The following is a 26,676-nucleotide window of genomic DNA, read 5'->3' as shown; positions in this document are numbered from 1 at the left end:
CTGTTATATATCCTTACACCTTTTGTGATTCGAAGTTAATATAACTGTTTCATATTGAGTTGTATAATGAGTTAAATATCTTGAAGAGAATGGTGAGATATTTATCTAGTCTGATAACGTGTGTTTGGAAAACCAGTTGTACCCTTGTTATATTGTCTAACAAAATAAATGTGATGGAAAACCAGCTGATTTTCTGTTATATAACTATATATTTCTCCTTATAACATAAGTATATAATTATGTACTTATTTATATATCAGTGAGAATGAATTCATAAAACTGTGTCTTGGTGATTATCTTAATTGGATTGTAAATAGTGTGTTATTAATAGTGTTAAATAGGATTTAAAGCAGTTAGTTGGTTTCTCACTGTATAATTTAAAAAAATAAGTATAAATGTCCTGAGCTTGTTGGATACCTGTTGGTAGCTAGTTAAACCCACCAGAGGGCACTTTGACAGAAGGCTATGACAGGCTGTTATGACATGGTAATTCTACAAAATACCCTTTGGTGATACTATGACGTCATCATATTTGACAATTTAAAAAGGTGAAGTATAGCTGAAGAAACTACATAAGTTCCTGTTCGATGATCTTTTAAAGTAAGTAACTCAGGAACTAATGAAACTAACTGAATTCCCTAAAGTAGAATAACTTTACTGGTAAAGAGTTCAAATAATATAATACACGTTCCTTTTTCTATGTTATTTATCCGCTTAACTTGTAAATATATATATGTATACATATATAAGTAATTGTCAACTTTCTAAAGGTTATTATTGTTTAATATGTTTGATTTTTGAATTTCGCGCAAAGCTACACAAAGGCAATCTGCAGTAGCCGTCCTTGAATTAGCAGTGTAAGACAAGAGGGAAGGTAGCTAGTCATCATCACCCATCGCCAATTCTTGGGCTACTCCATTATTAACAAATACTGAGATTGACCGTAAAATAGTAACGCCCTCATAGCTGAAAGTGCTAGCATGTTTGGTGCGACGGGGATTCGAACCCGCGACCCTCAGCTTACGAGTCGAACGCCTAAACCCACCTGGCCATAACGGGTAGTGTTTAATATGAAAATGCATTATAAGTCCAAGAAATATCGTATTTGTATCTCACAACAACTGGTACGTGTATTAACGTTTTAAACCGTTATTCTGTACTTATCAATAAAAGTGTTAATACCCATACCAGCCGTTCTGAGATACATTTTTATTTTAAGTGGATTTCTCGTCATGAATAAATATCGTATTTATTTAATTAAAGTTTTAGATATGTTCGACCAAGATTATTGTTGGGTTTAAAGAATCATACACATTAAAATTATTGTTAACTTACTGCTTCCCTTCGCGTCAAAATCTAGAGTTCTCAGATATGCTTGGTGGACAGCATTCATTTCAATCTCTCTCATTGCTTTGTGGTAAGTTACATGTTATTTTCAATTTATTTATAATTAAAGTATGTGGAACACAGGAATTAATCATTTGATGATATTGGGGTGGAAGAGTATCTGACCTCAATATCCAATTATCTTTTTAACTCAACAGTAGGATTCTGTGTTCATTTTTTGCGCTCCAATTTTGGTTTCTGTACTCACACTGCTGTTAGAAATATATGTGAGGTACTATATTCATGTATCAGCCTTCTTACGAGATACCATGTTGATAGATCTAATTTCAAGCAAGGTATTAATTTGAGATCTCCACCTTTATATGACGTATTATTTTGGTTCATGTGAAGTACTACGTTCCATGGGTCGAAACATTATAACTGAATACACTTGTCTAAAGAATCCATACAATTATTTGTTGGTTAAGCATGAAACACATTTATAGTTATAACTGTAACCTATTATCCATAGCTTATTTAATAATAATATGTATTTTAATGGTCTTGAAACACGTGATTCTTATTGTGCAACGTTCTTTCTTCTTTCTACAACTGGAAAGAAAAAACTCGGAAAGAACGGAATGTTTTGAAAAACCGTGTTTTACACAAACAGCTTGGTGCTGAAAAGATAACAACTAATGAATTGGATATATTGGAGGCTATGCCACTGAACCCTGAAAGTGAGAAGAAGGCCCCGACAAAGAACGTTAAGAAGACAGAAACTAATATACTAATAAAGCAAAACGTTTGTTTGTTTGTTTTTTGAATTTCGCACAAAGCTACTCGAGGGCTATCTCTACTAGCCGTCCCTAATTTAGCAGCAGTGTAAGACTAGAAGGAAGGCAGCTAGTTATCACCACCCACCGCCAACTCTTGGGCTACTCTTTTACCAACGAATAGTGGGATTGACCGTCACATTATAATGCCCCCACGGCTGAAAGGGCAAGCATATTTAGCGCCACGGGGATGCGAACCCGCGACCCTCAGATTACGAGTCGCACGCCTTAACACGCTTGGCCATGTCGGGTCACACATAGAGAAGAAAATAATATCAGACCATCGATTATCAAATAAAATTGTAACAATAGCTAAAAATAAAATAGATATTGATAATTGCTGTCAAATAATTACGGAATGCCTTCAAACCGCAGCAAATCAGACAATACCTAAACAACAACATAAAATTAAGAATAACACATGCAAACCGCACAAACACCTATTGACACTAATAAAGCACAGACGACAATACATGGGCACAAGAGGTAGCGAATTAAAAACACAAATAAATAAAATAAGAAACCAAATTAGAGCAGAAGTTAAACAATTAAAACAAGAAAAATGGGAAGACTTCTGCAATAAACTTAACGAAAAAACAGCTCCGAAACAATTTTGAATACATCTAAAACAGGGGCGAAGATCCTGGGGGCATGGGGATACATCCCTCCTTCATTTTAAGTGAGGTATGGTGCATACAATAATTCCCCCCTAGTTTGGACTGATGAATTGTTTTATTGCATCACAGGCCTACAAATTGTGTGTTTGTTCTTACAAATCGAATTACATAATTAGTCCTAGATGTAAGCTTTTTCAATAGCCGACATACACATCTCTAATATAGGCGAGCTTCTAAGCTTTTCGATCTAAGCGATAGTTCGTAAGTATCAGTCAGTAGGCCTAAGTATACATGCAAGGCTTGCAAGCACTATCACAGAATCTACCTATGTCTTGTACGTAGTGTAAGATTATGTAAAATTTTCATCACAACAGACTAAACAGAGCATGAAATTCGAAAATATCACTCCCAAACGTAAACTCCTGTGATCTAGGCCTGGCAGGCCATTTGTAGCTTGTAGCTGCATCAATCTTATGTTTATATTGTGCGGTTTTCCTACGCCATTTATTCTCATGCATGTCTAGTCGGTTTTATTGTCGAACGCCTTACTCTCCTAAGCTGCCGAAGTCGCTAACCATAGTGTACAGTTCACGACATGTTCGGGCCGCTCGGATCCATACGCGCCCTACATCACCCCCCTCTGCTCCCTTTTGTCTGAGCCTCGACTTTACAATAGAGTTCATTAGATCTATGTTTGTGGCCCTCATTAATCCATGAAATTTCAGATTATCACCGCCCTCTAATAAATGGCTGGTGCTTTATGGTAAAAGAACAATATGTTTACTTATTATAGATAGTAAAAATATTGTATTTTCTTGTATAATTAGAACAGAAAAGGAGCAATTTCAACGGCCTGAAGCCTCTACTCTAATTGTATTGCTAGTTTTTGTTTAGGTGTTTTTATTTAATAGACGTGCTTATAGACATTATATCACAACGTGTTTGATTAGCTGTAACAGGAATATAATATATTTGTAATTGTTTAAGTATTTTTCGAGAAACTTGCAATTACTTGTGTTATAACCTGCACACATTATTTTCCCAACGATGCCCAGGAGGTCAGTCGGCTCGGTAGTCACTGTGAGGTTCGCGAGTTCGACTTAAATACATTGTACAGTTCAGTCCTACTTCCATTCTGTTCTATCTTCGTTAGTTGTACGTTAGAGTTTTTCAATAAAGACTGTATTTTAGCATGTTGAGTCATCTGGGAAACAGATTTCAATTATGACAAGCAAGCGTCTGAAACTTTCTGATATTAGATAGTTATGCAAGCCAGTTAGTAGTACTACAAGTGACAATGCAGATATAGATAATCCAACAATCTCAAGCAAAGGAATAGAAACTTGCAATACAGAGGAAATATCATGTTCATCAGAGGACGAGTCTGAAAATGCGTGTGCAACTACTGCACATCATGAACCACTAAACAGTTATGAAAGAAGTTTGTACAGTAATGAAAAATCTGACACTCCACAGATACAATGTGGAAAGCCATATCATCCAGACGCACAACTAATACCACGACAGAAAGCAAAATCGCAAAATATCAATTTCCAGGGCAAGTGGTTTGATGAGTTCCCATGGTTGCACTTCGACAATCAAACTCAAAAAGTTATATGCTTTCTTTCGCCAAGGCGGAAAATAGAGGCCTTTTTGCAGGGAAATTGGAGAGGCCAGTGGAGTATACCTTCATATCCACCGGTTTTTGCAACTGGAAAAAGGGAAAACAGAAATTCAACGAATACCAATCCTCCTCTCAGCACAGATTCGCTATATCTCCAGAAGGTTCACTTAATGTAAATCTAGTGACTGTCCAGCTACATGATGGAAAAAAGAAGCAGCAGTAGAAATGCAAAAGAAGTCTAGCCAAATTATTCAAAAGTTTACGTTTCTTACTGCATCAAGGTTTAGCATTACGTGGACGTACTGATACGGAGGGGAACTCCCTGCAGTTAATGAAGCTCCTGGAAGAGGAAAATCCTGAGTTGACGGCCTACTTGTCAAAGAAAACCACATTCACATCACCCCAGGCTCAGAATGAAATAATGGAGATGTTCAGCCATCAAATACTGGGAACAAAGCACACGAAGTGCAGCAAAGTAAAATCTTTGCATTAATGGTTGGTTGATGGCACTCAGGATGTTACAGGTGCCGAAAAGGAAGCAATATGTGTACGATACTTAGATGAGAACCTTGACGTCCATGAGACATTTCTTGGTTTGTACAGTGTTTCCAATACAACTGGTGAAACAATATCCTCGACTACACTTGATGTACTGACTAGACTCAATTTAACACTATCAGGATTAAGAACACAAATTTATGATGGAGCCGCTAACATGAATGGTACGTACAGTGGATCCCAGGCAAAAATAAAAGAGAAGCAACCGTCAGCTTTGTTTTTTCACTGCAGAGCACACAAGACTAACTTGATTATGCAACATGCAGTTGACGCTTGTGAATGTGTTCGAGATTCTATCCAGTGTCTTGCTTCAGAGGTCAAGCAAATCCCAGACTATCTCTGAAAATATTGTATCGTCAAACAGCCACAATGATCCAGTTAAATACATCCGCCCACTGTGTCTAACACGCTGGTTGTGCCGCCTATCTGCAATTACATGTGCTAATGATCACCACAGTAACATTGTTGATTCTTTGTCTGAATTAGCAAATGAAAAATCAGATGTAGCAGTGAAAGCACGAGGTATGCTGGACAGATTTGACAAAGAAAAGACATTTTTAGGATTGTTAATGGTTCAGCATCCATTAGCTGCATTAGAGGAACTAAACCGTGCATAGAAAGCAAAATTAGCGACAGTATCTGGCATGATTGAAGCATCTGTAATGACAGTTAAGGAATTGCGGGTATTGTGAACAGAGGAAAATTACAACAAGATATTTGATGAAGCTGAGAAAAGGTAACTTCCCTAGATCTAGTGCCTGTTGAACTACCATGCATTCGCATACTCCCCAGAAGGATCACAGGTGATGGATCAGCACACCATTCTGCAACAGCTAGAGATTACTACAGAAGCCAATATTTTGAATTTGTGAACACAGTCACAGAACATCTGACCACTAGATTCAATGCAGACAACAATGACTTGAGGCAATATCTGGCACTTGAGAACATGATCACATCTGGCAAGATTGACAACTCGGTTATAAACTTCTATCCAGAAATCTCTGCACAACGGCCCGAGTTTCAGTTGCCCATGTTCAAAGGAAAAACAAAAGCAGTATCTCTAAAAGGCGCGAAGGATACTTATTGTAAAATGCATGAAACAGGTGTTTTGTGAAGTGTTTCTTCTCATGAAAATTTTGCTTGTATATCCAGTATCCAGCTGCGAATGTGAACGCAGCTTTTCCGCATTAAGACGGTTGAAGACGTGGTTAAGGTCAACTATGTCTCAGTGCCGCCTCAACCATGTGGTAGCTTGTCACACTCACAAAGATGAGGTCGACAAGATAAATAGAGAAAAGCTTCTGAAAGAATTCATAAACAGATCATCACAAAGGAGGTCTACGTGTGGTAACATGTAGACTAGAGAACTAAATGAATCTTACTTCAATGAAAAGTATGAACAATTATGTGCTACATTGTATCATCTGCCACTCAATTCTTTGAGGAACATAAAATCACTGCGGTTTCCGTAAAAGGTTTTTAAGTGAGTAGGTTGTTTGCCCACTGTACCTAGCCGTCCCTAATACAGCAGTGTAAGACTAGAGGGAAGGCAGCTAGTCATCACCACCCACCGTCAACTCTTGGGCTACTCTTTTACCAACGAATAGTTGGATTGACTGTAACATTATAACGCCCCCACGACTGGGAGAGCGAGCATGTTTGGCGCGACGCGGATGCGAACCCGCGACCCTCAGATTACGAGTCGCATGCCTTAACGCGCTCAGCCATGCCGAGCCAGCTACATTGTATTGATGTGTAATTTTCAAGAGTTCACAAAGACATTTTAATTAGTTTTATCAAACAACATGAACAATTTTTCAGAAGATATAAACTTATCAAGGGTAATTACTAACTTAATTAATATTTGAAAACGTAATTCATGCAATGAAAGTTATTAGTAACCTTGTCAAGTATAATGGCCATCTTTTATACTGTGCAGTGTGCAGGAATAAATTCATGTGGCAGTTAATTTGTGACACATTTGTCTTTATTCTATTAACATTTTGAAAACTGTTCACAACACCTCACTTATACAAACCTACATGGAAACCTTGAAGTATCGTGGCAACAAGATTACTCTGTGACTGCATGTTTACAGCTTTCAGGTTCACGTAATCAGAGATTACCAATTTGCAAATTGAACAGTCCACATAAGTGGTTGCAAAAATCATCCACCCCATCAGGTGTAGGAAAATCTACGCCTCTGATCTGAAAAGACTAACAAATGCAGATACAACAACAAGAAAATACCCGCCTTTAGTGCACAATAACACCACAGCATACACAAATAAAGAAAAAGGTGCAATGCTCAAACAACAACTTCAAAATACGTTCAAAACAAATAACGACCCAGAGTTGAACACATACTATAATAATAAAGTAAATAACTTCATAACAAACAACAGTGAACTATTCAAACCACTCTTCCCAGTAGACTTAAACAATTATCCAACCAACAACACAAACACAATTTCAGCACAAGAACTCTTAGAAACAATTACAAACACTAAAAAATAAATCACCAGGAGAAAATGGTATACAAGCCATTCTTCTTAAGAATGGTACTCCGAAATTATTTGAACATCTTACAGCAATTTTTAATATATCAATATATTCTGGTTATATCTTTGTTTCTTGGAAGCATGCAAATGAATTAATGTTCCACAAAGAAGGAAAGTCAGCCAATAACCCAAATAGCTACAGACCAAGCAGCCTGACCAGCTGTGTAGGCAAAATTCTATAGAGAATAATTAGTAACAGGATCTCCGCATTCCTGGAGACGACATCAAAATTACCAGAAGAACAAATTGGTTTCAGAAAATTCAGACAAACAATAGACCACTTAATCAGATTAACAGAAATTTAATTTACAGAAACAATTTACAATTGTTTGTAAATAGTTTTAATAAAAGAGAGTGCACTGTCGCTTGCTTTCTCGACATTGACAAGAGTTGACAGCGAGTACGCTTGACTTGTTACCATTTATCTGATGCAGCGGTTCCCATTAACTACATTTTAACTCACCTTGATTTGCGCGACATCCACCCCTGTTGGTACTTGTAATATTTTTCTGTGGAGATTTTTTTTATTTTGTTAATTTTGTTTCGTTTGGTCAAACTTTTTGCGACATACTTAACAAACTGCCACAACTGGACAGCACTGCTCTGTTCTTATCAGTTCGCCACCAGTGGCTCAGCGGTGAGTTTACAAGCTTACGACGCTAATAATAGGATTTCGATACCCATGATGGAATAGAGCACAGAAAGCTCAATGGCCAATTATGACTAGGTGGGTATGACGCTTGACTCGCAAGCTAAGAGTCGCCTTTTCATTCGTGGGGTATTATAATGTTACGGTTAATCCCGCTTTGTCTGTTTTGAATTAGTAAAAGAATAGCACAAGAGGTGGCGGTGTGTGACGATGACTAACTGGCTTTCCTACAGTCTCACTACTAATTCAGATAACTAGCGCAGATAGCACTCGTATAGCTTTGCGCGAAATTCAATAAACAAGCATGTGTTTGTTTGGAATTAAGCACAAAACTATGCAATGAACTATCTGTGTTTTGCCCATCACAGGTATCGAAACCCAATTTCTAGTTGTGTGAGTCCACAGGCATACCATTGTGCCGTTCGGGGTTCACAACAAACAAGTAAACAAAATTATTAAATCAAAATAGGTTTCTTCTTAAATTTGTGATCCTTTGATTTGATTAACCATTGTCGGTTATAAAAGATTACGGACTCTTGTTGATTCTGTTGTTGTTGTGTTGAATTTCAGCTACATAATGGGATATCGGTTCTCTGCCTTCCACAGGTATCGAAACTCGGTTTTTAGAGTTGTAAGTCTACAGACACACAGCTGAGCCACTGGGGGTTTTGTTGATTTTACAACCTCCATGAATACCTTATATTCTGCGTTTAGTTGTGGGGATGCTTTGAGTCAATCTGATGTCGAAATTACCCAAAGACATTACCCTTCCATCTGAATGATCTTCTTTCAGGTTCCATCCTCTTATAAGACTTTAAATAGTAAATGCTCTCATGACGCCATACCGGCCTGGCATGGCCAAGCGTGTTAAGGCGTGCGACTCGTAATCTAAGAGTCGAGGATTCGCATCCCCGTCGCGCCAAACATGCTCGCCCTTTCAGCCGTGGGGGCGTTATAATGTTACGGTCAATCCCATTATTCGTTGGTAAAAGACTAGCCCAAGAGTTGGCGGTGTGTGGTGATGACTAGCTGCCTTCCCTCTAGTCTTATACTGCTAAATTAGGGACCGCTAACACAGATAGCTCTCGTGTAGCTTTGTGCAAAATTAAAAACAAACAAACAAACAAAACAAAACACACGGTCCGCAGTAAGCATACGGACTTATGATGCTAAAATCCGAGGCTCAATTCCTCTTAGTGGAAAGAGTGTATATAACTCATTGTGTACCTCTGCACGACAACAACTCCACTATCTTCGTGACTCACAGTAATAATAATACTTCTTCCTACTTAATTCTTTTCATTTTGACTCCCACAAAGAGTCGATTGATTAATTCCACCCACGTAGATTTTGTATGTGAATACGGGTTTTGAAAGATTCAACCCATTCAAATAGTTATAAACACAATTTTAAACATAATCATCACACTCACCACTGGAACCATTAGTCATGCTTGACAAATCGTATTTTGATCAATCAATACACCTCTTTACAAATATATCATATATATCCACAAAGCTATAAACCGTGACTATCTTTACTCATGTAACGTTGATCGTTTCAATATATTTGGTCAATTATTCAACACGATGCAGAGGAATATTAGTGTTTAGCAGTTAAAAACACTAAGAACATCACACTAGATGTGAAGTAACAACACGCCAGCTTACTCTGTGTTTCAGTCATAGCTGTCTACCACGTTAGCTTACTATATGTCTCAGTCGTAGCTGTCTACCACATCAACTTATTCTCTGTTTCAGTTACAGCTGTTTAAAACGTCAGCTTGCTCTGTGTTTGAGTTATAGCTGTTTACGACGTCAACTTACTCTATGTCTTAGTCATAGCTGTCGACCACGTCAACATATTCTCTGTTTCAGTTACAGCTGTTTGCCATATCAACTTATTCTGTGTTTCAGTTACAGCTATTTATTACGTCAGCTTACTCTGTGTTTCAGTTATAGCTGTTTATTACGTCAGCTTACTCTACGTTTCAGTTATAGCTGTTTACCACACCAACTTATTCTATGCTTCAGTCATAGCTTTTTACCACGTCAGCTTACTCTATGTTTCAGTCATAGCTATTTACCACGCCAGTTTACTCTATGTTTCAGTCATAGCTGTCTAACACATCAACTTATTCTATGTTTCAGTTATAGATGTTTAAAACATCAGCTAACTCTGTATTTCAGTCATACCTGTTTACTACGTCAGCTTACTCTTTGTCATAGCTGTCTACAACACCAACTTATTCTCAGTTTAAGTTATAGCTGTTTCTTACGTCAACTTACTCTATGTTTCGGTGATAGCTGTTTACCACGTCAGCTTACTCTTTGTGTCAGTTACAGCTGTTTACTACGTTAGATTATTCTGTTTCATTTATAGCTGTTTCTCACGTCAACTTACTCTATGTTTTAATTATAGCTGTTTCTCACGTCAGCTTACTCAATGTTTCAGTTATAGCTATTTCTTACGTCAACTTACGTCAACGTTACAGCTGTTTCAGTCATAGTTGTATACCACGTCAGATTACTCTATGTTTCAATCATAGTTGTCTATCACGTCAGCTTGCTTTATGTTTCAGTCGTAGATGTCTACCATGTCAGTTTATTCTATGTTTCAGTTATAGCTGGTTAAAACGTCAGCTAACTCTGTGTTTCAGTTGCAGATGTTTACTACGTCAGCTTACTCTATGTTTCAGTTATAGCTGTTTCAGTCACAGCTGTCTACTACGTCAGCTTACTTTGTGTTTCAGTCATAAATGTCTACCACGTCAACTTACTCTATGTTTCAGTTACAGCTGTTTACTACGTTAGCTTACTCTATGTTTCAGTTATAGCTGTTTCTCACGTCAACTTACTCTATGTTTCAGTTACAGCTGTTTCTCACGTCAACTTACTCTATGTTTCAGTTCAAGGTGTACATAATGACAACAAAACATTCTAAGACACTTGAACTTCCTCCTGATGGCATCAAAACAAACATCCAGTGGCATGTTCTAAGTATTACTTGGTAACATTAATGTGCATCCAATGGCATGTTCTGACCGTCGCCATACTGTAGTCACATTACTCACCTATCTGAAGACACTAACATGTACTTTCGACCAAAAGTAATATGGTCATGGCAAGAATTGTATAGTAAAATTATATTACTTAAGTTATATTCATGTCTTATGGCTAAAACTGTATATTTTGTTCTCAGACGTAGTTGTGTTATTTGAGCAAATACAATAACTTTGTCTTCCAGTGTCAAAGCTTTGAGGCTTCTTAAGTCTATGAAAGGTGACGAAAGTTCTGTTTCAGTGCAACGTTTTAATCACATACCTCATAATTGATTTATTTTGGAATTCATCACAGAAGATGTAAACAACAAAACTGATTTTAAATGTAATTTTCACTCTTGTTTTAATCTTATTAAAGTTCTAATTTGAAGGAATGCGAAAAAAATGCACAAACATGATTTTTAAAGGTCGTTGTGAATTAAATATTTTAGTGCACACTAAATAACACGCAGTGCTCGTAACTACCTGGCAATGGAATATTTCTCTAGCTGCTTCAGAAAAACAATTTCAAAATTAAACTGAGTCTAAATTAAAAAAACAAAACACACTAAACCCAAACGAAAAAAAAAGCCGAGCTTAAAGTATAAAAACAAACTAAGCCTAAAATACGAAAACAAGAATAGCTCAATTACTTGGTATAAAAAGATGAAAAATAAGAGAGTAACATATATCCGAATATGCAATTTATAGAAAACGTACAATTTTTATTATTTTTACTGCTAGATAATTCAGCATTATCTGAACTGTCACACCTTTCTAGTAAGTGGCTTTACTGCCATCTGCATTTTATTGCATTTTTATTTTCAGTATTTACTATTTCCTGTCTATTTTGATGCGCTTGAATAAATAAAAGAGTATAACGTATTTATTAAATCGTTTAGATTCTCATAAGCTATTGTATCTTTCATGATGTTAAGGTTCGCAAAAAATCCTTGAAATCATAACATTCACGTAAGAAATATTTATATTTTCCTAAACTTATACGAGCTTCTTGAAATCTTTTAATATCAAAATTCGAGGTGCGATCCATGTAGAAAGTACAATATTGATAACACATCGTGAATCTTCATACTTTAAGCAAACAAACACTATGATAACAGAAATAAGATTTTAAAATTATTCACATACTAGGAAATATTAATGTTCCTAATTATAGCTTTTATAAGCAATCTAATATTTATTATTTCATATATTTTTATTTTCTCACAAAAATAAAGGAAAGTATGGTGCGTTTTATTACTTCGCTTTTCTGTGTTTTAATACTAGGTATCGCATAAAAGTTAGTACATTTAAAGGCAAAGTATTAAGGTTTTCATCAAGTATTTAATAAAATGCTTCTGTGTAATCAGCCAAGTCTTCCAGTGGACGTGGATCACCAGCAACCTTACGGATTTACACTGCTAAAAATCAAGGTTAGCTTTCTCGTGGTTGACAACAACACATAGCCCGTTGTAAACCTGCTTGAAAAATCAACTATTAAGTCAGAAAGTTCCTTAGTTGTAAGATATTTTGCACAATAATTCAAATTACGTTAATGAGTTATATTGTAAATACTTCATATAGAGAGCAGCAATATGTTTCACTTCATTACCCCATTATTTTCCCGGTTACTTTTTCACCACGTTCAATCTGGAAAGAAAAGCAATGCGGGTCCCGGAAGTTAGCACGTTGCCTTTAGTAATAGGATTCTCAGTTTGAAAGCGTTTTTTTTAAAGTGTAAAACGTTGACGGGTTATCTCTGTAGTAGAATTAATGAAGTCTAACTTTCAATGATCGGCGGACACTGCGTGGATTTTTATATTTCCAATACTCAGACAACAAATGCCAACCTATTTTCATAAAAACAAGAAAATATCAAATCTAGACTCCTCCTAACCCTCTAGTCCGAACGTGTGTTGCATTTCCCACTTTTATTTAGTATCTCTGCAACTGACATCTGGACTACCACCCTCTGGTCATTTCAGTAAGCAGGCGTGTGGAAAGGAGAACATTGTAACCGTTTTTGCTTTGTGTTTTTTTTTTCTTTTGGCAGACTTTCACGGTATAAATACAGCGTCTGAGTATTCCTTAGGTATCGCTTGCTTACTCCATAGTCTCAGAGGTTTAACAAACTCTACAAACATGAAAGTGGTGAGTGAATTGGTTAATAACAAACTACGTTCTTTCATAGAGAACAATAGTCGCTCTCTGGTAAAATGGAATCAAAACCTAACTTTTTATCAAACTCGTGCTTGAAGTTCGTTGACTTCTGAGCAAGGGGGCTTTTGTGTGTGTGGAATATATGTTGGATTAATATTACTGTTACTCAAGGTTAGCTTTATAGAAATACGGGGGGGAGGTGATAATTAGAGAGGGGCATTAGTAAAGTTTGGGTTGGTTTGTTTTGAATTTCGTGCAAAGCTACACGAGTGCTGTCTGCGCGAGCCGTTTCTAATTTAGCAGTGTAAGACTACAGCTAGTCATCACCACCACCGTCAATTCTTGGACTATTCTTTTACCAATGAATAGTGGGATTGACTGTCACATTATATTGCCCCACCTCTGAAAGAGCGAGCATGTTTGGTGTGACGAAGATTAGAGCCCGCGACCCTCAGATTATGAGTCGAATACCTTAACCATATGGCCGTGCTATTTAGTAATGTGCAACATGGCATACATTTATGCACGTGATATTATCAGAAAAATATCAACATCTCTTACTTTATTCACTGTCTGAAGTGTTTTTCTCTGCGAAGTATTTAGATTTAAATTTATGTGGGCAATTAGCTTTTCCTTGTCAGAATTGCTTGGTTATAATTACGTTTAACTTCTTTGGATCATCAAAACACTAAACATTTATCATGCTCCACATTTTGGGATGTATTACAGGTAAGTACTATGTGTTTTCTACTTTTTTTTTAAACGGAGATGAGTTTTTCAAAATTGTGTTGTTGTTTCTTAATATTTTACCACGTGGACACAAAGAGTTGCTCAAATAGGCTCTTCAATCTTCCTTGTTTCATTGAGTGCACACAAGATGTAAGTTCAGTATTTAGCAAGTAGCCAAGTTTCATGCAGGGAAGATAACATGTTTCAAACATAATTGAAAGCTGTATTCCCTATCAGTGAATGGATCATGGAATAACAATGATAGGCTACCGCGTCCAGGCGTTCTAATTAATTCACAGTGAACAAGGATCATATGTGCTAAGTGCGTTCATGTGCAGATCTTAGCTTCTTTTTAATGCCAATATGTTCTCAAGTATAAAGTCAAGTTTGTCCTTGTAAAAGAAAAGAAAGAATTTATTAGAATTAGGAACTTTTCATAATTTTTTAGTTTCTTACATTTCTTAAAGTTGTAAGTTAATTTGAGCCTTCAGCCACAGTATTGTTTAACTTATCGTGGTTTTCACTTAACTTTGGTTGAACCATTATTATTTTCTATGGAAGTAACTTTCAGCTTTCAAGAGGTTTTATGAAAGATTTTTGGAAGAGCTGATTTCTGCTTTAATTATAAATTACTTAACATTGCTTTGCTGAAGTTAATAGTGCTGCATTTGTGATTTATAATGGTTTTACTAATCTTCATTGAATAACATTTAGGTTTTAACTTTTAATAACATGGATATTTGTTTGTTTGTTTTCATTTTTAGTGATAGTACAATTTACAGAGTGGAGGAAACACGTAGATAATGAGAATTCAATCACAGTTTAACAGCAATCTTGCATGTTCGACGCACCCAGTTGCCCTCGTTTTTTATGTTTTTATTTTGTGATTGTATTATTGTTTGTTTCTGTGAATATACATTTTTATCTTGGTAGTTCTTTAGACTTCATGTGGAGACCTCAGAGATGCTCAGTCACACTCTGTAACCAAGTATATCACACATATCTAGTCAGTAGGCCTAACTGACTACTCAGTAGAATAAAACATTCTACGGAAAAAGCCTTAGGGGTCATAAGAGTGACTGTCAAATTTCATTAATCGATTAGTCTATGAGTCGGCGGGGGGGTGCGGTTTATAAAATGCCTTCCCTTTAATTTACCTGGCCTGAAATCGCCAGGTGATTAAAGCACTCGACTCGTAATCTGAGGGTCACGGGTTCCAATCCCCGTCACACCAAAACAGCCGTGGGGCTGTGACAGTCAATCTCTCTATGTGTTGCTAAAAGAGTATTCCAAGAGTTAGCGGTGGGTGGTAATGACTAGCTGCTCTCCCTCTAGTCTTACACTGCTAAGTTAGGGACGGCGAACGCTGATATCCCTCGTGTAGCTTTGCGCGAAATTCAAAACAAACTAAACCAATAAAATCCACCAATTCAGGAGACTTTGGGTGAAATTAAAAATGGGCTCCCTCGACCATTATTGAATAAAAGTCTATATTTTCTACCTGGACGAACGACAAAGTTACCGATAAAAGACACAAGAACAAAACTACACGGGCAGTTACTTGAACAATTCTCTCACGATTGAGCAGGAAATTGCAACAAACCCGTCGCTGGAAGCTACAGCTGGGCCAAGATACGTGATGTCAGACGAGAAAATTGCCAAAGTTGTTTGAGCCACCGATACAACACGACAAACAAGTAAACATATGTAAAAAAGGCTGGTATGGATAGAGAAAGCTCTATGTGGAGGATCGAACAACGTTTCGACCTTCTTTGGTTGTTGTCAGCTTCACAAAGAAAGAGGAAACTGGCCGATAGCTGACCACATGTTTGAAGGTGGTTGTGTAATTGAGTGCAGGAATATAGAGGGCGTGCTTAGTCATAGTCACTGCATCTGTTCGTCACTGCTAACCCTCAATTTTTAAACTATTCATATACAAATGAAACTTAATTTTGAATTATATCAACAAATAAATAACAATTCGCCATTATTTGATGTATTTTATGATACAAAAAGTTTTTCTTCGAATATAACTAGAAAACTGTTTTGTTTTTTTTAAAACGAGAGACAAAAAAAATATCATTATATATCATCTAGAAACTTTACGAAGGACACCGCCAGATGTCGACTCTGACAGCGTGCTTTGAAGCAGAAGGTACGATTTGCACTGAAAAATCAAACCCACAAGACTTCGCTTTGATATAATGTAGGGTAGATCAACAGTAAAATATTTACTCGTATATTCAACATTATAGAATAATGTTAGATCTTTAGAGATACAGTAGCACATGTACGTAATAAGATCAATATAGTTATATTCTATATGAAAATGAAACGTTTTGGAATGTTTTGAACAAGCTATACCATTGTGAGCTATTATGTAACACTTTCAAAATATTCAAACTACGCTAAAAAACCAAAATAATTCACCAAATATAAAGTTCAAAGTTTTAGAAATATCATCAGAAACATATGTAAATAACAGATATATTACAACTTCTGATACGCAGTCGGAAACACTATGCACTGTATAGGGTTAAATATCAAACGACCGCCTGGCAATAGATATTTGTTCGTGATGTTAGGTTTTTTGTTCGACGTACAGATACTTGTTTACAAGATTAACGTATAGTCTACAAATAACTTTCATAATAAAAACAAATATTTTTGTAACAATGCTGGTAAAATAAGTATAGCTCTTGAAGTCTTAGGAGAAAAAAAATCAACAAGCAGTGATAAGTTTTTCTTAGCTATATATTTTTTTACTACTTATACCATAAGTATTTCGTCTTTTCTAATCCTATTTACAATGTTACTGCAATAGGTTTACTAATTATTTAAATAAATGTAAGTATTACTATTCTTAGACATAACCAGTCTCTTCTATAAATTTTATATAATTTATGATAGTCAAAATAGATAAGAGATGCTCTTAAAACTGACCAGAATTAAAGTGCTGAAGTCTTTAGAGTTCCAATGTCCATTCATAGTGTTCATTTTCTCTTCTGTCTTGAGCTTCGTTGTCTGTGAACTCGAGAAGTCTGGAACCTTCATCGAAACAAACGCTCAGTGAAGGTGTCATACTGTTTGGGCAAAAGGCAACCGATCTTATAGAATCATGGTGATGACCTGTCATTGGATGTGATTCTTCATCTTCACGTTCATCATTTCTTGGGTGAGGCACGTTCAAATTGAGATTATTCTGTTGTTTTGATATCTGATCATCATTCTCTGTATGTTCTTTTCTTGTACTCTGATCATCAAGGGCTTCGGTGATACGAGAATTATCGTTTCTGTCCCTTTCTTATATTAATTACTTGTTTGAATGAGATCGTTTTAGAGCACCATTAACAGAATCAGGTTGCTTGGAATATCGAATCTTTTTGCAGTAGGTGTAAAAGGTGAGGATTCAGTTGATGGTCTACCAGAATAGTTACAGTTTTTACGACTTGACACCCTATTTGGAGAACTTCCCCAAGCAGTGACCTGTCTGTGATTGCCAGAACCTCTTCCTCCCTGTGTTTGACTGGTATAGAGTTCATTCAGGAACATAGACATTTGAACTGGACATTTCAACAGTGACTCGTCATGTGAAAGTTTATCCAGGATTTCCGATGACTCTAGATAAAGATTTCAAAGTTTTCATAAAGATCAAATATTTATAATGTTTTATATACTTAAAAATCATAAATGAATATTAAAGGTTTTTGAATGTTCTAAATATTCATTCAAATTTTTCTCTCAATAACCACCCTTTTTCTGCAAACAGTGAAAGAATGTAAAGATGCAACTGTTCCTTTTCTCTTTTATACTACACATATGAGGTTGAACTTGGTAGTGGATGTTCCCTCCCCCTCAAACACAATTTGTGTTTTACATCGTTAGTACCTAAAAAACAAAAAACGCCCTAGCATTCTACATAATGACCCACCACATTCGTGTCCTGGTATTGGGTATTTTTTCATTTATGTACTTATCTTATTAACAAAATGTACAATCAGACATTGTTGACAGCAAAACATTTACTTCCATTACTAACTTCAGTCTCCACTGAAGTTCTTTTTTCTCCATAGATAATCGAGACTTTGATTTAATCTCTTTCTCAAACTCTTACTTCAGGTGTAGACTTTCACTGTTTAACTGTCTGCAAGTTGAAATATGAAAGACAAACTTAGTCAGACCACAGTTACTATCTAACGATTTTCTTGAACAAAGCAAAACAGATCTAGTTTGTTCTTTGTACAAGTTAATCTTATTTTATTCTTATTTTCATGACATATATTGTCAGAAATAATATCTGACAACTGATGGATTATAAACCAGGTACAAATTATTTTAGTATAGAACTATTTGTGGTATGTCAGACAGCTGAAAATTCCCAGTTTTGAGCTAATGCTTAAACTAATGGATTTTCAGTGATGGGACAAATATCATATCTTAATGTATAATGTATAGTTTCAAAGCAAAACCTGTTTTATATTGGTGGCTGTGTTAAAATCGTTTCATGTTTCTGCAGATATACTTTTATTAAAAACAAATAACCTCCACATGCATGCATTACATTATTTGATCCTTAAAGATGTGGTGTTTACATAGTCTGTAACAACATAACAAGTCTAGATAGTTGTTTGATTCTAATAATGAGCTGTCATGTTTACATAGTTCATAGTAACATGTTTATAATTAAAGTCATTGGTGGAATAAGTGTTCTATTTCTATACACACTTTTACAAAACACGTTTTGAACTGTGTTATGCTCGATTAAATTATGATTAGTTTTTTTATCAGATTAGACAGTCTTTGACTAGATTAGATGAAATATAGTAATTTGAGTCTGTACTATTAACAACTAATAAGTCAAGTTTACGATCTTATGTTTACTCATGAACAACTTAAGTGATTAAGTCATAAATATAGTTAACAGTAATTTTATAGAAGTCACGAGAGTAATCATTGAAATGGCACTGTCTGTTGTAATCATTAAAATAACACTGTCTGTTGTAATCATTAAAATGTCACAATCTGCTGAGCTGTCGTAATAATTGATCTTAGAACCTGTCTACAGTAAAAGTTGCTGTTGTTTTATATTAGAATTAATTTGTGATTTTATGTTCAATAAATATTTTACTTTTAAGGTTTCTATATTTTACTTTCAGTATTGTCAAATTACAGAAGAACATGGTTAAACTATAGTCTAAGAGAAATCCTGAAAAAAGTAAATTAAAATTATCGAATTATTTCATTGAAACTAAAAGTAATTCATAGATTACTTAACACAATAAGCTAAATAGAAACACTCATTGTTCTAAAAAAACAAAAGTTAAACCCATAATGGACTAGATCACTTCTAATGACACTCTCGTGGGATATGTTAAGCCTCATTATGACATTATGTTGGATGAAATGAGGATAAAATAAATCATATCAAAGAAGTTAACACTACTGTTTCCCCTGATTATGTTAAACAATTAGATACAAAAAGTAACTTAATCTAAACTGGATATATTCTTAATGGATTATAATTGAAACAAATACACATAGTTATGGTTAATTCACTTGTATCAAGGAAAATGTAGTTCACTACACAGTTACACTAAATAAATAACAACAGCTGGCACCAGCTTTTTGTGTCAAGAAGAAAGCAATAAAACGTAATATGAAATTAAAATCTCAAAAGGTTCTTACAAATAATTGTTGTTTTAATTTAATCTTTAACAATAACTGTACAAACAATAACGATATCAATGCAAATAAACTTGGAATTAAATCAGTAAAATGAGAAGACACTCCTTAATTATGATTGTGGTGTTTGCTGTTTGGTCATACGTTTACAGTTAACCTGTAAACTGGTAATCGTATTTGATCACAACTTCAAATGATTTAGTTCACTTTGGACTTAGCAGTAGTCTAGTTGCTGGAACTCCTATTACCTCTCAATTCGAACTTTCTCGTCCAACATCGCTTGTAAATCTTAATTTCTTGCCTTCAGCTTCTGAATCTCTTGTCTTGCAGATGGTAACTTATCCAACTAGCGATTTAATACACAAAATTAAACTTTAATTTGAAATATAAACAAATAAACTTGTTTACATATTCTATAATAATGTAACAATTCTAAAAGATGGCTCTTTGATCCAAACAATGTGATAGTGTGTTTAACAGTATATACTCTTCAAAAAAAGAAACGCAAATGGATATTTTTTATTTTAAAGAGAAATATATGTAATAACGTTACAAGCTCAGAGTATGTGATGTTACACGTGTTAAGGCACTAATTGTCAGACCAAAATGACAATAAAAGTTGTGCACTTTGAAAACGGAGGAAAACATCGGATCTTTCGCCAAAGCGCATTCGTGTCCAATACATTTGTTCGAGAGATCTGCATGTTCTGCACGTGCAACATGTGCAAAATCCCTATAAAAGTGACGGGTTCTCGGTTTCCATAGCTCAGTGTTAAGCCACCGACACGCAATACAGTTACGCCAAGACTGACAGAAGCACAGCGCAACAACGCCATTGGTCCCTTGGAAGGAGGCGAATTTCGATCAGATGTTGCCAGAGCTGTGAATGTCCACCCAAGCACCATCATAAGGCTATGGAATCGTCACCAACAACATGGATCAACTCGTGACCGTCCATCTCGCAGACCTCGTGTGACCATGCCCGCACAAGATCGCTACATCCGGTTACGTCACCTTCGGGATAGGATCACCACTGCGACGTCTACTGCCTAAACCATACCAGGGCTACGTAGGATTTCCGATCAGACCGTACGCAACCGTCTACGAGATGCAGGAATCCGACCTCAACGTCCAGTCAGAGGCGTCATCCTCACCCAGCAACATCGTCAAGCACGGCTGCAGTGGACTCGGGCACATCGGGTATGGCCTAATCGACGATGGAGGCATATTTGGTTCAGCGATGAATCACGTTTTATGCTTCGTAGGCAGGATGGAAGGACCCGTGTTGACCATCGCCGAGGTGAACGTTTTACAGCAAACTGTGTGCAGGAAGTTGACAGATTTGGTGATGGCAGCGTCATGATGTGGGCTGCCCTCGCCTACAGTGCCAGAACAGACCTTTTGCACATTCGAGGGAATCTTACGGCTCAACAATACGTCGACGAGATTCTTAGGCCCCATGTGCAACCCATCATGATGAACGTCAACGACGTTTTTCAACATGACAACGCCCGTCCTCACACAGCCCGACGCGCCACTGTCTTCTTGAGACACCACAACATCAACGTTCTTCCCTGGCCCTCCAGATTACCAGATTAAAACCCCATAGAACATCTTTGGGACGATTTGGACCGACGTCTGTGACGGCGACAACCTCCACCGCAGACTCTATCTCAGCTTGCAGCAGCTTTGCAGGCTGAGTGGACAGCCATTCCACAGGATGTGATTCGTCATCTCATTGCTTCCATGGGCAGGAGATGCCAAGCAGTTATTGATGCTCACGGGGACATACTCGTTTTTGACGTTGAATGACGTTAAACTTCAACTAGTGAGCGTGGACTTCGCCTTTGCAGACTTTGGATGTTCAGCAGTGAATGCGTAAAGTTTCACACATGTCATACAGAACTACCCGGAATAAACTTGTTAACAATTTTTCTCAAATTTTGCCTTTTGCGTTTCTTTTTTTGAAGAGTATATATATGCTCTCGAATAATGTGACAAGCCTATACGGCTCACTGATCCAAACAATATGTTGTTTGTATTTGACTATACTTGCATAAGTAATAAATCTACATAACTATTTGATTGGCCCCCCCGCTAGTACAGCGGTATGTCTCCGGATTTACAACGCTAAAATAAGGGGTTCGATTCCCCTCGGTGGGCTGAGGAGATAACCCGATGTGGCTTTGCTATAAGAAACACACACACACTATGTGATTGTAATGGTTAATTATTTTGTTTAACTATTTTTACATAGTTTATAATATAATATGTCCAGATCACTATTTGATGCTAACAATGTGAAACTGTGTTACTTAACACAATGCAATAGTGTAGCGTAGCTGCCTATATTTCTTTGTTTTTATATATTTAAAGCCTAAATAAATATTGCAATAAAAATACAATAAAAAAAGTAAAAATAACCTCTTTTTGCATTTCCAGGTTTTCTTTATGAAGGCGATGCATGTCTGCAACCTTGAACTCGAGTACAGTTTGAAGGCTTTCTACTTCTTTCTCAAGATAACATTTCTGATCAAGAACCCTCTGCAAAGAAAATGTATTCCTTTTATTTCAACAGGTATAACCAATAGTATAGTTAATGATGTAGTTTTTCTCTCACAGATGTGTTTTTATTTGGGACGAGTTGGTAGTGAGTGGCTAAATGTTTCATTATTGTGAATTCAAAAGTCTATAGTTTGCAGCCAGTTGCTGCAAGATCTCGTTTTTTGTTCCATTGGTGTATTATAAGTTTGATAATTATATGCTTATATTATATTAGAGTAACCTAGTAGTTGACTGTAGATTGTTGTTGACTGTCTTCTATACTTCTAGTTTATCAGTTCAAAGTTAGGGACCATTAAAGCAATTAGCCCTTTTGTAGCTTAGTGCAAATATTCATAAAAAACAAACAAACAAACAAACAAACATTGTAGCCTCTTTTCTTATACCTTTATATGTAAGTAATAATATAATCATCCATGATTTAGTATGTTATTTATTTTACCCTTCATATAAGTGTGTTTTTATTTTTTGTTTAAAACAGACTAAAACTCACTAATGATATTAACATATCACACAATATTTAAGTGTTTTCTGTAGATAAATTCACTTACTTTCTTTGAGTGTATGTTGTTTGTTTGGTTTGGGGGTGGGATTATAAAATCATTAATCTACACGGGTATTAAAAATATTCCATTATTTAATGTAGAAAAAAATGAATATTTTAGTAAACATTAGCTTGTCACATCAGCAAATTTATGGAAATGTATCTCTTTCATAAAATTACTCCACTAGAGGGCATTAAAATGATGAAATAAAAAAATAATATCATTACTGGGTAGCTGCTTGACCAAGTTAAGCGACAATGAGTCTCTTCTATCAGGCTTCGTTGTTAAAACTCAATACCGATGAAGTTTACCTATTTTTAAAGTCCTGGATTTGGGTATAAACAATTTCAGTTTATAAAGACAAATGCAACATACTGGAGAATGAAATGGTAATCATTCTTAAAAAACAAAACACACTTACCAGTAATATACAAGTTGATTTTCGAAAATTATATATTTTATTTATGCCATGTTGCTTATAAGACTTTCTTAAGAAAACAAGTTTAAAATAGAAAAGTTAATAATATGGAATATCTTTTATTTCAAGAAAACAGAAAATTAAGCCGTAGAAATATTTTTTGACAAACTTACTTCAAAGTAGGAAAGTTGAAATAATTTTAGTATTGTTTCCACAAAATTGGTAATCAGTTGAATAACAAACATCCAGAAAATTTTGTAAATGAATTTTCTAATTTTATGAAATAAGTTGTATATTATCATTATTATTATTGGTTTAATACTGTAGTTGTTTAAAGATGTTCTTCTAAAGTGTCTATCTCATTTCTCAACCTATATTTGCTATTCTACACAATGAGCTAGTTGCGATCTGCCCACCACATGTGATGAATCCCAATGTTTAGTGTTATAAGCCTGCAAAATTATCACTGAACCACTGAGGGCCCTATTCTAGTAGCAGATACCAGTAAGAGATCATACCTGTAGTTTGGTGTCAGTGTCTCCCTGCAGACTGCTTTCCATCTGCTTCTGCAGATCTTGTAGCTGCTGCTTTAAGATGTCTACAGCTTTCTCATGGCTCTCTGAAGCCTGTTGCATCTGTTTTGCAAAGCCGTTCTCTAATTCTATTAAAAAGAAAAACAAAGATATTGTAGAACCACTCCACAAACACAGCCATGACAAAATCCATCTCAATATCAATTTTTGTCTTTTTACATTTGCCTTTAAACCTCGTACCTAACCATTAACATTATTTGATGATAGCTAATTTTTAATTGATGTTTCATAAATCTAACCAGACATACAAAACCTTTTCCTCTCCAGTGATATAATAAGGATTCTATGCTATACAAATGTGAAACTTAGTGCTACTAAGACTTTCATACAAAAGTATGTATTTTAGCTGACACACCTGACAGAAATTAATCATTATTTAGGCCTAACTTCAGATTTTCTGTGGATCTGGAAAGAATGAGTTTCGATGTGACTGGTGCTAACTTAACGAACAGTTACTGAAAATAAATATGACTAACGTTAACTGAAGGAATGGTTACTGACAACAAGTGTGACTGATATTTACTGAAGGAATGGTTACTGACAACAAGCATAACTGACTTCAACTGAAGGAATGGTTACTAACAACAAATATGACCGATGTTAAGTGAAAAAAAGGTTATTGACAACAAATATGACTGATGTTAACTGAAAGAATGGATACTTACAACAAATATGACTGTTTTCAACTGAAGGAATAGTTACTGACAATAAGCATAACTGATTTCAATTGAAGGAATGGTTACTGACAATAAGCATAACTGATTTCAATTGAAGGAATGGTTACTAACAACTGGTAGCTCATCCTTTTAAAATACTCCTCATAATTTTGAAATTTAAGAATAGAATATTTTTACCAACAGTCGAAAGTGTCATTAACAATACAAATAATTAATCCTCATATCCAACTTGTCATTATGAGTCATAAATAAAAATTTCTGTGAGATGTGACTGAAAGATTAGAAAGAGAAAACAAGAAGAAAATGAAAACCCTAAGACGTCCGCTGAGAAAAACTTGTAATTATATCTGTGTTAATGAGGTACAATTAATGTACAAATAAAGACAAAAAATACAAAACTTTGAAACAGATGCTAAAGTAAATAATGATAAGTTATGTAAATAATATAAATAATAATAAATAATGGCAAATAACGTAAATAATGATCCTTTGAAAAGCCATTAGAAAAATTTGTACACACCACGAAAATTAACCAAGAAAAACAAGAAATAAAAACTAAAACTGAATCAGCCTAAGTGGATATTTGAAAATAAAGATTAATTATTTAGAGTTTTGGATACAACTGTGAAATTTCATGGTGTAAATAATTTTTGTACATACGTTTGTTTTATATTGAAGAGATTATTATTTTAAAAAAGCTGGTAGTTGACTAGAAACAGGAGTCTACCAAAGGTTACAATGAGAAGGTTTCCCTTAAGAAAATAAAGTTAAATGCACTATATTATGGGGGAGACCTAGAGACAACAAGTATAAAACATCCATATTTGACCAAATTATTTGAAACATACCAGCTAGTAGAAACTTAGATACCAGACCGAAAAAAGATTGATGAGCCATTGGTGGTCACCACTAGTGGTCAAGAAAAGAAGAGCAAGCAAGACATCAAGACCTTACAAATGTCAAAAAGGGACATCCCGAATGTAGGTTTGTAGGAACTGAAGGAATCATAAAAGAAAGTCCCTCCACTGCAGGAACTTTGGGACAATACCTGGGAGAAACTTGGTACTAAGGAGATGGTACCAAAAGAATAGAGAAACAAAAGGGAGTGCAATATCAGACCTATCAAAGACTATATGTATGAAAAACATGTATATATATAAAGGAAGAAGCACTGGCAGTCACCAATAGAACTCAAGAAAATAAGAGCAAGCATAACACGAAGATCTTACAAAGGTCAAAAGGTGATATCACGAATGTAGGTTTGCAGGAATTGAATGAAGCGTAAAAAAACACTTTTCACTGCACAATCTTTGTGACAATATATGGAGAAAATCAAGCAGAAGACAAAGCACTTATAGAGCAGAGTATTAGAAGGAATTGCTGTACCAAATCAAACAGAGAAATTATACTGGGGAAGTGTTGCAAATCATAACAACAGAATACAGGACTCAACTGATGAAACAAATTCACGAGTTGACTGTGCAAGGACACCTAAGAGCAAAGAAGATAGCAGATAGATCCACTAGTTATGTTCATTGCCCAGGAATCATCAGAGATGTGAGCAGATCTTGCTGGCCATGCACTATCTGCCAAAGGACAATACCAGGAGGGAGGGTGGTTGAGGTGTTACTGGGGGAGATTTATTAATTAAAGATTAATTAATAATGTGATTAATATATGGTGAAGTGCAAATTCTTAATCAATATCTAAGTAATACTTTATTTAATTAAATATTATTAAATTAATTAGGCGATGAACATATACGTGATATGCAAAATTAAATTAATTAATATATATGTTGGAAAAATAACCAAATTTAATATGAAAATTTTCTCAAATACTTATTATGAAAACCCATGTTTTTTTCCAAAAACCAGGATGTCATCAGACAGCTTAATATGATCATGTCACTAATGTCAGAGGGCAAGCTGCTAGAAGTGATGCCATCACCACAAGTGTCAATATTGATCTTTTCATATTATAACACTAGATTTATAGTTTTCGCTTTTTCAGAGCTCACACCCGCTAGTACAGCGGTATGTTTATAGATTTACAACGCTACATTTAGGGGTGCGATTCCCCTCGGTGAGCTCAGC

General features: G+C 35.5%; 1 long non-coding RNA gene across 2 annotated transcripts; it reads left to right on the top strand.

Annotated features, from left to right (window-relative positions):
• Positions 1 to 301: 301 nt before the first annotated feature.
• On the top strand, positions 302 to 25,145 carry LOC143243401 (uncharacterized). Of its 2 annotated transcripts, XR_013024470.1 has the most exons (4): positions 302 to 600; positions 16,201 to 16,258; positions 17,119 to 17,278; positions 22,228 to 25,145. It is a non-coding gene; the product is annotated as an uncharacterized LOC143243401 (long non-coding RNA). The 2 variants fall into 2 exon arrangements; XR_013024471.1 differs by lacking the exon at positions 16,201 to 16,258.
• Positions 25,146 to 26,676: the final 1,531 nt, after the last annotated feature.

The sequence above is a fragment of the Tachypleus tridentatus genome, unplaced genomic scaffold, assembly GCF_004210375.1.
Source record: "Tachypleus tridentatus isolate NWPU-2018 unplaced genomic scaffold, ASM421037v1 Hic_cluster_2, whole genome shotgun sequence".
NCBI lineage: Eukaryota > Metazoa > Arthropoda > Merostomata > Xiphosura > Limulidae > Tachypleus > Tachypleus tridentatus.
Note: the sequence above shows the minus strand (reverse complement) of the source record. Positions and strands in the feature narration are given on the sequence as shown.